This window comes from Balearica regulorum, chromosome 2, assembly GCF_011004875.1.
Source record: "Balearica regulorum gibbericeps isolate bBalReg1 chromosome 2, bBalReg1.pri, whole genome shotgun sequence".
Taxonomy (NCBI): Eukaryota; Metazoa; Chordata; class Aves; order Gruiformes; family Gruidae; genus Balearica; species Balearica regulorum.
This window is the reverse complement of record NC_046185.1, coordinates 107333855-107350787: the sequence shown is the minus strand read 5'-3', so window position 1 is coordinate 107350787 and position 16933 is coordinate 107333855. Positions and strand designations below refer to the sequence as shown.

General features: G+C 37.9%; 2 long non-coding RNA genes across 2 annotated transcripts in view; one reads left to right on the top strand and one right to left on the bottom strand.

Moving 5' to 3' along the window:
• LOC142600491 (uncharacterized) overlaps nucleotides 1-16933 on the top strand; it is a 482402-nt gene that overhangs the window by 416362 nt on the left and 49107 nt on the right. The gene's annotated exons all lie outside the window — the stretch shown is intronic.
• LOC142600490 (uncharacterized) overlaps nucleotides 1-16933 on the bottom strand; it is a 78141-nt gene that overhangs the window by 46664 nt on the left and 14544 nt on the right. The window lies entirely within an intron of this gene.

Below are 16933 nucleotides of genomic sequence, written 5' to 3'. Positions count from 1 at the left end.
TCAGCTATCATGTTTTAATTGAGGAAATGATGCTAGGCCCCATTGGCGTGATAATATTGACGTGGTTTAGGCCCAGCCGGCAGCTGAGCACCACACGGCTGCTCATATACCCCTCTCCCAGCGGGATGGGGAGGAGAATGGAAAAACAATGGCAAAGTCTCGAGGGTTGGGATAAGGGCAGTTTACTGGGACAGCAAGGGAGACGGAAACAATCAACAACAGTACTGATAACAGATATTCACAATGGGTGATAACTGAGAACAATTGACCGAGCCAACGACCAACTGACTGACCAGACACTCAGCCCATCCTGGAACCACACCGAAACTGCCGCCCCCCCACTGCCCGACTAGCCCCCTTTTATGGTGAGCATGATGTCACATGGTATGGAATAGCCCCCAGCCAGCTTGGGTCACCTGTCCTGGCTCCTTGTGAAATTAACTCTATCCTTGCCAGAACAAGGACAGATATTCAGAAATGCATCCCTGTTATATAAGGGAATAGACTTGTAGTCCATTACTGTAGGAAGAAAAAACCAAAAGGTTGTCACATACAACACTATTGATGTCTGAACTTCCGACAGAAATATTAGCAAAGTCCCTGTGAAATAGAAGCAAATGTATCATGGCTAAGTCAAAGGGATCCAGATAGTCATAGAATCATAGAATCATAGAATGGTTGGGTTGGAAGGGACCTCAAAGATCATCTAGCTCCAACACCCTCCACTAGACGACGTTGCCCAAAGCCTCATCCAACCTGGCCTTGAACACTTCCAGGGATGGGGCCTCCATAACCTCTCTGGGCAACCTGTTCCAGTGCCTCACCACTCTAACAGTAAAGAATTTATTTCTAACATCTAATCTAAACCTACCCTCCTTTATCTTAAACCCATTACCCCTTGTCCTATCACTACACTCCCTCATAACCCTAACCCCTAACTCTAACCCTAACCCCTAATCCTAACCTTAACCCTAACCCTAACCCTAACCCTAACCAGTCAGCTGCTAAGCTATGTTAACAGAGATGGTATTTCAGGAAGTTCGCCACAGAACGCCACAGCAGAAAGCTGCAAGCCTGAGTTTACCTAATAAGACAACAGAAGTCTCTTTGTGGCTCACTGCATACAGGACATATCTACATAACACAATGTTGAGCAAGGTGTATGGCAAGAGTTTGTACTTACAGGACATGCAGTATTTGTTAAAAGCTAAGAATGCACTGGGGAACATAAGTTTAACACAACACATGTGCAGTCGATACTGTTCAATGCATGGGCTGCTTTTTATGATATATAATATGTTTTAACATTTGACAGTTCTGAAAATGTTTAGTGTACTTTCCCAGGTGGGTTGGTAGGTGCATGGTGGGGCAGACTGCAGAGGAAGTGATGTCTAATACTGTCCAAGTAAAAGTTTTGATCCATCAAGGGTTCACTTGATATTAAAAAGAAGCAAAATGTTAAGTGAATATAATTGGGGATTAAAAAATTAGCAAAGCCAATTATAATTGAAGTGGTGTCCATAGGGTAAAATGTGTGCATGAAGGTGAACCATTGTCCAAACAAAATGAAAGCCTAAAGCCTCAAAGAATGGGTTGTAAACAAAATACACAAGAAGGGACTCTAAATTACAAAGAAGATATCCGGGTGTATACTGCAATCACCTTTGGTATTGGTTTTCGTTATAGCCTGTCTCTTCCAGCCCCTTACTTTAAAACTAAAGATGTGAACAAATCTTTTCATTATTCTGCTGTTCACATCTATCAGGTGATAGAGTGTGAATCAGGTGAGCTTAGCATATGCTGCTTGCATGGAAATGGTGAATCAGAAGAAAAAAGTCTCCAGAGAGACTCCTGGGACCTCTGCATGTGCTTAAGGAGCCCTGGCACTGGAGAGTGCTTCCTGTCAGTCTGCAAGATAGTGGGGTTGGAGTTCTTCCAGCAGCTTTGGGGACAGAGACCCTTCAATAGGCACAACTGAAGACTTCTTGGCAAGAAGTACATGAGAGACACCTGCCAGTGGAATACCTCAGTGGAGCTAACATGCTTATTTTATCCTAACCTTTCAATATATGAAGAGAGTTTGTAAGAAAGACAGAGAAAGACTTTTTACCAAGGCCTGTAATGACAGGACAAGGGGCAACTCTTTTAAACTGTAAGAAGGTAGATTTAAATTGAGCATAACAAAGAATTTTTTTACAATGAGAGTGGTGAGGCACTGGAACAGATTGCCCAGGTGTAGAAGTTGTGGATGCCCCATCATTGGAAGTGTTCAAGGATGGGTTGGATGGGGATTTGAGCAATCGGATCTAGTGAAAGATGTCCCTGCCTATGGCAGGGGGGTTGGACTAAATTATATTTAAAGGTCCTTTCCAGCGCAAACCATGCTGTGGTTCTATTATTCAATGATTTTATGATTTTCCTCTGGTGCAAAAACCAGTTCTTTATGAATAACACTGTTGTCTCATGTAGGCATACTCATGTAATTACATCTTCAGGGCTTTACTTAAACAGTCTTTTCTCAAGCTTAACTTTCTTTAGTTTCATTGGGATTTAGGGATTCCAAATGCTTCTCCAGCTTTGAGTAGTGCCAGCTTTGGCTGAAAAAGAACTAAAAAGAAATGAAAGATTTACAGATTTACCCCTTAAGGAATTTAATATTTAATGACAAGTAGTTTGTTTTGATGTTGATTGGGTGTTATAGATGCCATGGACTCAGGACGAAAATAAAACCTTTAAGCGCGTCAAAGATGAAAGACAAAATTGACCAAATTTTAAGCTTCATTTTTATACATGTCATAATGTTCAGCTTTAGTTAGCTGTCCCCCCGTGTCCTGGTTCAGCTACTCTGTGTTTGACATCATAGATATTTTTTGTGGATGTCCTGTATTGTCTGGCTTTTCAGAATACATGCTTAAGAGAAACGTAGTATCACCATCTCTGTTCGAGAGTATTTTCCAGAGTAATCTGCTATGGAGATTCATAATGTTGTTTGAGGACCATGACTTCACAGAGCAGAAGGTCACCTTGAGGAATGGTCAAAGTTTGGTCTTTAAATAAGACTGTAATAAATGTGAATTCAGCCTCCAAACTGTTGCTGAATTTTGAAGAATCTAGTCAGAGAGTAGGATCTGGAAGCTATCATTTACAGGATTGCTGAAGATTTCTAAGGAGGTACTTTTAATTACCTTTAAACTCTTTCTCTGGATGGTTAAGAAGGGGGCAGGGCTGGGTAGGACTGAGAACTGTGAAATAATTAATCTAGAATTGTACCAGTAGAATAGAAATGTAGATTTTATGATTTTACTTTCAATGCTCTCTGTTTCTGACAGGCATCAACATAATGAGGCGTCTTCTCCATCCACAGAGCATTCAACATAGGATATACTACAAGCTAATTTTTATGTGGTTATTCAAAGTATTGGGAAAATCACAATAGCTTTTCTATTTCTTTTTTTTTTTTTTTTTTTGGTAGTGAGCAAAGCAGATTTGGACCAATACGGAATAAATGTGAAAATTTTAACCTTAAAGTTGAGCTTCATTTTCTACTTCAGATACTCATTTCACTTAAGCAATGAGCCATAGAGGTTGTATTTTTACTCTCTGATTTGCAGCCAGAAAAGCATTTTATCAAATTTACACAGCATGTATAGGTAACCAGTGATGTAAAGGACAAAAGGTATGATACCAGGCAATGTAGTGAAAATTACATCCTCAGTCCTAGACCATTTTATAAGTGTAATTGTTACCATGAAAGTGAACAGAGATTTGCTTGACTAGCGAGAAACTATTAGGGGAATATTTGGATTCATCCAAGGACTCAGGCCTCCAGGACTGATTTAGAAAAGCACTTGTGAAATGAGTAGTCTGTTGACCTCAGGGAAGATGACCGCATATTTGAAATGAAGCGTTTGGCTGTATCAGACGCATAGCGCATAGGATGGAGTTTGCAAGTTGCTGTTGAGGAATAGGTGGAGCAGTTTGGAATCAGGACATATATCACTACAATTCTGGTGCTAGATACTTTAAATTCAATTCGATAGTGTCTTTACACATCCTGCCTGTTTAATTATCATTTGAAAACTGCTCATGCATCACTATTTTCTGACTCTACAGAACCATAGCTTAATCATGTTAGCAACTGTCTTTGATTTCTCTTTCATAATGGGTACAATTTTGCATAATAGGACACGTAAATCAGCTTAGAGTACTGCATTGATTTAGCTGTTGTCACAATATTATCCTTAATTTAGATGTAGTTTTAAAATTGTATCTGCTTGTCCTTGTGGAAGTGTTCATTGGTTTCTCCTATCTTTTCTCAGATGAGATAATTTTCTTTAGACACATTCAAAGGCACAGGGATTCTAGCGAATGATGACATTGTTAAAAAAATCCAGTATTAGGAATACTGAGGAGAGAAAATACCCACACTAGAGAAAGATTTTCTGAAAAATGTTTTTACATTTTTACAAAAGTCTTGTGTATGTGTGTGGACAGTCATCTAATAGATATATGAACTCATTTTTTGTTGATAATAGGTATGCATGCTAAGTGTTTAATCACCAGGGACATAATGCAATATCTGTGGGCAGTTTATTAATGTAATTTTTTTGCATCCCACACATCTGCTTTATGAGGCTAGGCAAAACTGAATATTTTGTGTCAGTATTACTGTAGCATGAACTCTATTACTTCTTTCTACAACAGATAAGCAAGGCTGTCGGTAATGTTTGATGTATTGTTTTGTTTATGATGAGGTGTCACTCTTATGCATGTGGAGAAGAAAAATAAATATGTATTGCTCTTAAAGAAAGGAAGAAAGAAACAAGGAAAGAAAGAAAAAAGTTAAAAGTAATTTTAAGAAATGCACTTGTTTTCTTTTCACAAGAAAAGACATAGTCAGCCTTAATGGCTCAATGAGGCAGAAGTATCATTGGTGAGGGAGATTTTTGGAAAGGGAAACTATGTATTATTAGTTTTCTAGTCTATTTTACTTATACAATTTGCGTGTAATATATCAGTGTCACATTATTTGTGCTTCTTGAACTTTGATGTTGGAGATTGGGACCCTGGTCAGTGCTAAAATGGAAGGGCTCCTTGGGGAGTGGAAGCATAGTATGTGTCTTTGCTTTTCAAGACACAGCTGAGAGCAGAGTTAGGTCAATCTGAAATTGCTGCTTAGCATCTAATTAACTAAATGGTCAAAAAAGAATAATAAAACTTATTTCATAAACTTAATGTTTAAATTAGATGCCACTCTTGTGCATTGCTCCAGGATTCAGATTATGTCTGTAGATTAATCTAGTGCATTTCTCCTGACTAAGGTGAGGTAAGTTGTGCCAGTCTTTTTTTTTTGAACTGCAATATTTTCCCTAAGGATGCAGGCCAATGTTTTAGGCGATGTTTTATATTTCCTTGGAGAATGTGATGTTTCTATAGGTTACTTTCCCTAGAGCTAAAATCTGAGTATCTCATGCAAGGTGTAAAGGTCTCTTTGCTAATGTACATTGATTTTAGTAAGGGATGCATAGAAGTCATATAGCATTTACTTAGTTGAGATTTCTAATGTTGTTTAAGATAATTCAGGAGGCGTCATGTGAAGAATATACCCTGAAGCGATTACAGACGAAGCAGACGGACATACCTTCTTTTCAAATAGCAATTAATTTTCAAAAGTTTCTCCTCATGGATGGAAAATAGTGAGCCATATTTAATAAAACTTGTTGACAAATAAGCAAATAAAAGTAGTCATGTAATTTTTAATTTTGTGGGCTTTGTTGTTGTTTTGGTGTTGGGGGTTTTTTTTATGTGTGCTATTCCACCAGTTTTCCAGCTTTCCTACTGTCCTGGTTTTGGCTGAGATATAGAGTCTGATAGCTGGTATAGTGCTGTGGTTTGGATTTAGTATGAGAATAATATTGATAACACACTGATGTTTTTAGTTGTTGCTGGGCAGTTGTAGTGCCTACACTAAGTCAAGGACTTTTCAGCTTCCCACGCCCTGCCAGGTGCACAGGAAGGTGGGAGAGCACAGCCAGGACAGCTGGCCCAGACTGGCCAAAGGGATATTACCTGCCATGGAATGTCATGCTCCCTATAGAACTGGGGAAGCGAGCCGCGAGGCGGGACTGCTACTCAGAAAGACTGGTCAATCACTGGGGTTTTTTTCCTGCATGTTGTGAGCAATTGCATTTGTGCATAATTTGCTTTATTTTATATTATTGTTGTTATTATTATTATTGTTGTTGTTGTTGTTAACTTCCTTTGTTATCCTATTAAACTGTCTTCATCTCAACCCATGAGTTTTTTCTTTCCATTGTCCTCATCTCCTTGTGGGGGGGAGGGGTGAGCGAGCAGCTGGGTGGTGCCTAGTTACCTACGGGGGTTAAAGTACGACATCTACTTAATCTGGTCTTCGAATTCCATATTGATTAACTAGCTCATTTCTGTGGAGCTACACTCCAGACTGTGGTTCAGGTATTGTTTTGTAGTATTTTTTAAAGAGTGTGACTTTGCTCCATACCTTTCTATTTTAACATTGCTTAGATACAATCCCAACTGATACTGATAGGCAAAATAAGACAAAATCCTTGTGACTTTGGAGAACTAAATCAGAATCAAAAGATACCACATCAGATTTAATCATAGCCAAAAAGAAGAGGCCCTTTGGGAACTCCAGGTTGACACTGTGCCATGACCTCCTATACTTTCATAGATTTTAGAAAAATTTTTGTTTCTTACACAATACAAGCAAAGGAAACAGCATAATCTCCTCATCTCCACTACCTCTTCCTCCTTTATGACTTTCCCAAATGCATTTTTTCTCTATTTGTATCAACAGGCATTTAGAATTATTTAATGAATTAGCAACTAAGGGTAAAAAGTTATTTGTAAGCATGCATTTTGAGGTTATTTTTTATCCCATTGAAAACTCATTAAAAATCTCACCTCTAATGTCTTGCAATAGATTCCTAATTACACAGAATAACATTATTATCATATTACTTAATAAAAAAAAAATGTAAATCAAAGTGGACATCTGAGGTCAGCTGTCAGTCCTGTAATCACTTATGTACCCTGATGACCCTGATTGTGATGCTTATTTACTTTGGAAGTATGTTTGGTTTTCACAGATGTAAATGGAAGAGCCTGTGGACTGTTATTTCCAGTAACTTTTATTTCCAATTTACACAGAAAAAGTAAATACTGATAATGCTCTGTGGGTATAGTAAGATTTCATGCCCCATGGATCCAGCTGTACTCTGTAGGCACTTCCCCCACCACCATCACTATGTTCTGCTACCCCACAGAACTAGAAGCCTCCATGAAGTTGGAGATATTGCAGCACCTTTTGGAGACACTTGGCCTGTCTCTGCCTCCTTAGGGGTAGGCACGTTGGTGACAGAAGGCTGGAGGCCTCTTTTCCCTGACATTCAACTTCTGTCCCCATTCTGAGCATCCTGGGAAGAAACTTAGGTAAAGCAAGACCTGCAAGGTAATATGTCCTTCCTCCATGTGGGCTCCACCTGAGACCATTAAGGCCTCGTGATATACATATGAGACACAGAATAGCTTTCATCCACATGAAAAGACCAGCATTAGAGCATGTGTTAAATCATTAATACCTTGTATAGATAAAATATTTCTAATGTCGGGTTTTTAAAATTTTGTTCTCCCCTCAGGTTGCTTTGTAGGTCAAATTAGTACTGAGGACTGTGGTTAATAACGTTTATGCCAAGCTAAGACCTCCAGAACCACCCATAACCCAATGAATATTTAAACAATTCTGCTAGTAGCAATTACTCAGATGCTTTATGCAACACACACACACAAAAATAAAATAGTAATAAAAAAATACTGGCCTATACAGAAAGAAAAGTACTAAAATCTGTTTGAGAGTTTCATATATGCATGGATTATGATGGATTGTTGAAAGAAAGAATTTCCAAGGAGCCCTCCAGGTAGGAGAGAGTAGCTGGAGCTGCTGAAGTTGCCTCAGGGTGCAGTTGCTTTTCTCAAAGCCACTATACTTGCAAAGAATTATTCTTCAAGGGCCCATCTGAGAGTTCCATAAATTGTATTATGTTGATGAGGCTCATTTATCCTGACACCAGTACTGATTTGTGCTATGAAACTAAGAAAATCCAAGGTATTTTAATGGCCAAGGATAATAAAAGGCAGGAGATATTTCATTTGACAGTAAGAAATACACCATTTCCATTTTTTGAAGGATGTTGTATGTATAGTATGGGAAATTCTCCAGAGGTTAATTTTTTGTTCAGGAATTTGTTCAAGACCTGTATAAAATGAGTTCAGTTCTGCAATTATTAATCACAACAAGACGCAGATATTCACTAAGAAGGATTCTTTTGAATCCCATGAGACCACTCAAGCAAGTTTGTGGGTAAATATAATCCAATGCAAAACTTATCAACTTGCTGAATTTTATTTATAACTCGTTTAACTTCGGTGAATATTGATTAAATGGGGGATTTTTGTACATATTAGAGCTGAGCAATTGTGGCCATGTTGAAAATTTGCAGGGAATTTGTGATAAGGTTTAAGCTGAACTAAGCAGAATTTTAATAACTTGAACATATATGTGCTTGGGTCTATTAAAAAATAATTCCAATTCGGTATTAAATATGTCATTTTTTTGAATTATCTAGCTTTGGAAAACATTTCCATTCTTTTAAATTGCAAGACAATTTTGAAATAAAAGCCGTTATTCTGAAATGGTAGGCTAAAAAAGGGAGGGGGGTGTGTGTTCATGACCTACAGAACAGAGCAAAGCATTACTGAAGATATAATGAAATCAAGCATGTTGGCATCTTTGAATTTTTCATCCAAGAATATTAGCAATGTTTGATTTGATTTCTTGCAAAATATCTGTTCCTCCAAAACTCCATTTTTCATCAGTTTACTATTTGTGAAAAAGTCATCCAGTTCTAGTACATCTTCCTTTCAAACAAGAACTGAAGGCCTGGTCCTCAAATAAGGTAAAAGTTCAGAATCGGGTTCCCCAAAGTAGTTACCTACCTAACAATGGCAAAATTGTGTTCAAGCAAGAATAGACAACAGTTCTGAAACATAGAATTACATAACTAAATTGGCTAAGCAGAAATATGCAATGTTTATGTTTACTTTCTCAAGTATCTGTTCTGTATAGTTAGCAGTCTTTGTTGACTTGGGAAATTTCCCTGTTAGGCAGGTAGTTCTTAAGCATCCTAGATAGCTCATGAGATCCTCTTAAACCCATGCAGCTTTGCATGCCTGCAATTTTTGCGACACATAGTTTTTATGTTGGTCTCCTCAGAAAAGGTATTTTGTAAGAATAAATGCATCTTTCAGGTGAAATAAGTCCACCTTGTTTTGTCTGTTGTTTTTAAATAGTTCCAAGGACTAGCTAGGACTGTGCTTGTACAGAGAATAGTTCTATCAGAGCAGCGGCAGTGGTGTGAAGAAACAAGGATTTCTTCTTCAATCTGCTTCTGAATCATATTGGGTCACTTTAAAACATAGTTTTGCTGTGTTGGATTTGAAAATGTGTGTAGTATAGGACAGTGGTCTCCATGCTTTTTTGTTCATACATTCGTATGAGCACCCCCAATTATAAATTATACACATGTACTACTGTAATAATATATCATGTACATTTTAGAACATACACAAATATAGAAATTTTAAAGTATGAGATAAATACTAACAAAACAGAATTTAAAATTTTTACCTTTTTTTTTTTTTTTAATAGATCGTGCAACAAATGTTTTCCTCGCACACCCCAGTGGATTTTCTTGCACACTACGTGGGTTGTGTGTACCCCACTTCGGAGACCACTGATCTAGGACATGAAAGAGAGCCAAGGCACAATTTAGACTGGGGTCGTAGAGTTTAAAGTTTGTAACCTTTCATGTTCCCAGCTTTTCCAGCCCCACTAAGGACTCTCTCTGATGGCTTCTCCTTGCTAATGTTGCATAAGGGGAGCAGTATAGACAGAGTTTTAAAACATCTTAGTGTGGCATTAGACTTTGTTAAACATCTTTAGCACTCAATTTAAAATAAGAATATTCATGTAAGGAATTATTGTGGAATTTTAAAATCACAATCTCACCAATTTCCCAGTAGTCTCCCCTTATGTAAAGCACCATTTTCTTCCAGTGGGAGCTCCTAATTCTCTTACGCTTCTGAAAAAATGCCATCTGTACTTGATGAAATACAATCATTTGCTCCTGATGCTTTCCACTTTTTTCTTCAATGCACCATTATAATCTATAATACTGAAAAGAACATTAGAAACAACAACTTAGGCTCTGGACATAGTATTATATAGTTGACATAACAAGTCACACACAGATTCTTTCAAGTTCTGATATGCTCTCAGTCCAGGCTGTTACTGTATTTCATTAACCAATTGAGTGAGCACACAACATCATATAGTGATTTTATAGCAAAATAAGCAGTTGCTGTCATCGCCTCTAAAGGAGATGCTCCTTTAAAGAATTAAAAGAAAATTATTCTAAACACAAGGACAAGAAGAAGATAGAGAAGATTATCTGTCAGCATCTAGAATGAACATAGCATGCATTATTTTAGACAAATTACTTTACATATTGCCTGTGGAGGGTTATAGTTACTATAGTAACAAAATGTCATTTGATTACTTAAGTATTATATGCTATAAATCTTCATTAGGAATTCTCTTATTACAAGAACTATCCCATGCTGCATTTCATTGAGCTAAAATGGAGAGGAAGAGGTGCTTCCATGAGCATTTGGATATGCTATCCTAAGACAGACACTGTCTCACCCACCCATCCTCATCATTCAATACCTCATCTAAAGCAGGAGATCTATGATCAAAGCTATTGAACTGAGAATATTAGCAGGAGTTGCAAAAAAATCAGCCATGACCTGAATCTTACAGATATAGATAAAACTTGATCCTTTAATAATATTGCCCTCCTTTTTAATCTCTCATTGTATTTCTGAATTTGGGTCTAGCTGCTTTATTGTACAGCACCAGAATTAAAGTAGGAATGATTCAAATAATATGCAATTACATGTTGTTCCAATAATGTACACATGATTATACTATAAGAATGTAGATATCAATGAATTTGTTGTCTTGTATAGAGGGTCTACCTATGCTGTACATAATTTTTGTCCAGGTTCTCTTTCTGGATTGATTTCAGTTCTTGAAAATCAGGTCAAACTCTCTTTTAAGTTAGAAAAAAAAGTCACATTTTGATTTCAAGGTCAGTTGGTTCTGCTGTAATGATGAATTAATTCAGCTTTCAGGACACATACAGTCCTGATGTGGATGTGGAGACTGCATGGATCAGTAGTTTTGATATGGTCAATGTTCCTTGCAGGAAACTAGAACTCCAGGGAATCCCTAAAAAGGTAACAACAGCCTTTCTGCCCACACAAATCTGTGTACCTCTGTATGTTAAAATCTCTAACACACTGCCAAAATAATAATGCCAAATTCCAAATCATATTGGTATAGGAATTTCAGTGTTTACAGTTGCTGATTTTTTTAATGCTTTGATTAACTGCAAAACAGTATACACACAGTTTTTGTAATCTGTCCCATAAAGACAAATATTTTGATGTTTGTGAGTATGTATTTGCAAGAATTAACAAACAAAGGAAACCATTTATTGTTGTTCTATTTTATAATTGAAATGCTTCAGGAGGTTAAACAATCCTTGCATAATCTGGCAGAGCTCTCTTCACATATTAGTATTGCAACAAACTCCTTGCCCCACAGATAAGCTGTACCTAACAGCTTCTTCATAGCTTGAAAGTTGCCTTGTCTAGCGTAGCTGTGGTGTTTCGACAAGGCCATCATGTGTCTGATATGTCTGCCAAAAAGAACAAGGCTAAAGGAAGCAATGAAAGTTGGATTTTCTGGAAAGAGTGGAAAATTTCACATTTTAGAAACCAGATCCTATGGTGTTGACAAAATTAAGTGTCACTTTTAGGCTAAGATTTATCATGAACATGAGTTGAACATACATTTTTGTGAGAGTAATGGGAGTTGTTTTAAATTGAGCTGGAAGACAAAACAGCAACCTGTATTTGAGTGTATGCATCGAAAATGGGGTAGGAGGGGAAAGGGTAAAAGCAACCAAGGTATTCCTGGAGAATGTGAAGAAAAGGAGGAAGGATGAATGGACCAGTTATGAAGTCCTCCATTCCTGAGGCGATTTAGGCATGCTTGATTCCTTTATGTGCAAATGCTGATTTTTGAATAGACCCTGAAGATTCTGCAGTGTGGATGCAACTTGGCCTGGAAATTCGAGTGCACTGAGGTCCTACGAAATACTGTTTAAATATAGCCTTAGGGAACCTGAGGTTTGTAATGATGACAGACCGGAATAAACCTTGCACTCCCTGGTTTGCATGGAGGGAAAAAGATTTATTTCATACAATCCTGCTTCTCCTTACCCATCCTCATGTTCCACTTATTTGTTTCTCCAGGGCTGAAGCTTGATGTCCAGACTCACTTTTCTGTCATTTTGCGTCAGACAAATCTTTCACTGAGGGCAGAGTTTGCTTGTTGTTGGGGTTTTTTTGTTTTTTTTTTTTTTTTTTTCCTGAAGAAGTCCCAAGTAAAGTTTTTTTGAAAAACACTTTAGGATTTTGCTTCTGGTGTTTTCTAAATATTTTATTAACAGTTCTGTTAAAATACTCCTAATTGGGTGCTTAAAGTGGTCTGACATACTGTATGAAAGCCGACAAGGAGGAAAAAAGCCTTCAGAGACTTCACATGCCTCATTCTGTTTGTTTGAAACTTAATTTTGGTTTGGCAGTCTGTTCTACCTCTTCACTGCTGAAGGATTATGTGTGCAATCAGGATATACTATATTTAACGCATGTCACATGGATACATGGGCGTTCATGCAGAGGTTTGATTGCATCCTGGTGTTAACATGTCTTGCACTACAATAAGAGCTGAATCTCATTTTACTGAACTTTTCTACTGTAGTATACAGGGCATGTACTTATAGCTTAAGAGAGAAAATGGGAAAAAATGACAGCAAAAAAATTTCTTTGCCCTGATTTAGGCAACTCTAATCCTGATTTAAAGGTGATATGCCCAAAACAAGGTGCTTGTTATTTAGATAGGCATTACTTCTTTGTATCTGAATGTTTTTAGCAATGTGTGATAAAGAAGGCAGGCATCTGCAGAGGAACTAGGAGATCACATCACACTTGTAGTTTCACATACATTACCAACGGAAAGGGTTTCCTCAATAATGCAAATTCCTTGTAAGAGCTGTCAGTTACCATGTATATAGCATAAGGTGAAAATGTCATTCTGCATGTGTTTCAACAGGCCAGTGTACACTGTGTATTTACTATATGTACTGTACAATAATGTATACAACAATGTGCATTTACAGTGCATTACTGCAACTATCATAACATTTACAACTTTAGGGTTTCTTTGTTTTTAAATACATGATAAAGCAGTGAAAGAAGCCAAATATACAAATCCATAACGCATGTAATGTCATCACAAGATGTAATCTAATTGAGACCCACAGCAAACCGCTTAGTGCCCATGCACGAAGAACGCCTGACACGCTGGAGTGTGGGAGGGTTAATTCTGGGCAATTTGGAGTGAGGTTTGGCATTGGTTGAAGGAAGCACAGCAGATACGTGTTCCAAAGAACACACGCAACTCCTGGTTCCCTGGCCTCCATAAATGCTACCCATAGTACTTTTTATAAATAAAGACAGGTGATCATTCTACCCATCTATTGACCATCATTTCCAAGCTGATTTCTCAATGTTCCCATTTAAGAGGATGTAGTCAGGGAGAGGTCCTCCCAAGAGTCTGCTTGGTGCAGGAGCCACTCAGTTATTGTGAACCGCCTGCTTAGAGTTGTCCTTCCAACAGACTACAGAAAAAGCTATGACTGACCTAATATCTAGTCTTTCTTAAGCTTAGACCCAAGTGTAAGACATCATGTAAGTTACATTGTTAGTTGCTATTATTCAATGTCTTCTGTCTTTTTGAAAAAGCATAACAACTGGCGGTTGTCCTTATTTTAAATATCAAATCCTCTTTGAATAAAGTTGTTCAGCTAAATGGCCAAGTTTCTACCCAGGAGTAATCTGTAATAAGGATTCTGCTGAGAAACAAAACTGTGGCATGTTTCCATTTTTGAAGTATTCGCAGCATCTATTATAAATCAGACATATCAATATTGAGGAAGTTAGCTTTTCCATTTTTGGAGTCTTTTTGAAATATTTAAGAATACCTTTCTTAGGAGAAGTGGATTGTGCTGCCTGTTAGCATTAGCTCCCTAAATTTAGTGCATGCTGTTAACATTGCAATCTCCACACTTACCACACAGCCCCACTAGGTCTTACTGCTGAAGTCTAGCATCCAGTGACAACTTGTCCAGCAGCTTGAAGGCTCTCTGGAGTTGTAAAGCATATTTTAAATCCATCAGGCCTGAATAACATGGTCAGCAGTCGTCATTTAGAGATGAGGCAGATACTGAACTTCAAGTTGAGAATGCAAAGATGTCCTCTGTCTCTAAGCGACCATGATTATTACAGTGTCTAGTAGTTCAAAATATATTTCCATAGAGCATTTCTATGGATCTCCAGTGTTACTCTGTTTGAAAGGCTATTTGTTTACAGCACTTCAAGGAAGATTTCTCAGTGTTTGTGGCTAATGTGATTAGGCAGCATAACCAAAAACTAGGCAGAAGAGATCTGCCTATAGAGGAAGAGTTGTAAGCTTTGTAAAGTTGTTCTGCAACCACCTGTGAGCCCCTCTAGCAAATTTGGCCGTCTGTAGTATTTAAATGAGTGGGTCGATTTTTATTATTTTTTATTTTAAGTTTTAAAATAAATTTTATTTTTTTAAATAGAGCTGTGTCCATCAGAGTATAAAAGCTGAGGAACTGTTAGCTGGGGAAATCTCTTCCCTTCTTGACATGTCAAAAACTGATTTGATGACCTTCATTTTGCACTGTAGGATCCATCCATTTAATTCTCTGGGCTTCCTCTTTGAAAAATAGACAGGAGGAAAAAGGACAGCTGATGCACTAATGGTAGTGAGAAGTTGAGCTCTCACATGTTACATGCTTTTCCTTTTTTGTGTTGTGGGTTTGGTGGGTTTTTTTTGTTTGTTTTCCTTCTGTCTTTCCAGCCTCCTGCACATCTTTGTCTGTAAGTTTGGAAGATGTAAGAATCATACTTTTGTAAAATAAATAGCAGTAAATAGGTGCCAGTTATTGCAACTGAGCCGGGAAGGTCTTTCCCTGCTTTTTACATGTGCATGCTTGTATATGAGTGTATTTTGGTGTATATTACCTCATACTAACTTAGAGATGAGCGTAGTAGATACGTAGCTGGACTTCACACAGACATTTGAAGAGAACAATTATTTGGTAACAGTTTATCAGCCTTACAAGTGAAGAAGCTCTTTTTGACAAATCCAAAGAATTGGCCGCATTTTTCTTCATGGGTTTGTTGCTAACTCATGGGAAGAGCTGCCTCCACAGAACTGCTGCAGCCTTGGATAGACAGACTGCAGTCACTGCAGGGTGGCAGAGTAGGGAGGCAGGGGAGAGAAAGTTTCTACCTGTGATAAGCAGCATGAAGAGAAGTTGCCTTTAACTTGTTGACAGTTGAAGGCTTTCTTTGGGGAATGAAAAGCATGTAATATGCCTGGAAAATCCATTTTACTAATGGGCCAGTGGAAGCAAACAGCACTCCACATGTAGCTTGTGCAGGCACATGTGGTTCTGTCCTAGTAACCACACTCATGGGTCTTCCATACGCACTGATTTCAACTGGATTGTTAACAGAAGCAAGAGATCAAATCAATGAAGGACATGGCAAGATAAGCCAGGAGTCCTGCCTGAGTGCACAGGTTATAAATCAAGACGTGTCTGCCAAACAACCACTGTGCAAGCAGCAATCCGATGGGAGGATGTGGAAAGGGAGAATAGCCTGCAAGTAAATTATCTTTTTAGATACTTCTCTTTGGCATAATCATCAACCTTGAAAGTAACATTAGTCATTATTTGTTTAGCTTGGTTGTGACTTTTATTTTAAACTGATGCAGCATTCAGCAAAGCTGTATATCACACTTTTGGAAAGGGCAGTTTTTAAATTTACATGGGAAAATTATATCAGGTGATACAAAAAGAGAAAGCTTTTAATTGTGTGAAGTAATACAGACAGAGGATGTAGTTATGAAACTGGGTACCAGCTGATTTAGTCCTGGTGCCATAAGTGAGTAGGGAGTAGGGAGGTGGGTTTGGGTTCTTCAATACTTTAGGCTGAGAACTGCCACTATTGTCCAACAGAAACACAGTAAGCGGTCCTAAAATGGTATCAAGAAGTTATTTTTGTAATAACTGCTTTTGAGCAATATTTTTAAACCTTCTGAATGTCCTATTTTTCCTGTTACCATTTTACTTTTGGTGCAGGTGTAGGGCAGTAAGTCCTAATAGCAAAGGAACTTAGAATAGGCTTGTGACATGGCCCTGCACAGACGCTTAGGCTGTCTGTCAGTGAGCTAGTTCAGGCATTATGAGTAAAAGTAATTTAGACATCTTTCCACTGAGCCTTGCAGACAGACTTCCAGAGCCAGACGAAGCTGAGATACATACTGTGGAAAATACATTTGCATAATTCAAGCAGTTGACATTATCTGACAAAAGAAACATAGACAAAGAGCTTCAAGAGGGTTAGAACTGAGATGACTGCAATGCCAAAATAGTGCTGCCACATATGGGCTGTAGCCTCATAAGTCAGCAGCTGGTAGCTTTTTGCTGGCAGTTACCTGACATTCAATATGTTACCATGAGAAAAATAATGTGTTTTTTCTGAGCTTCTTGAACACATATTGCTTCTCCTGCTTGGGGAGAAGCACTGGTAAGTGTGTGTTAAATTTAAC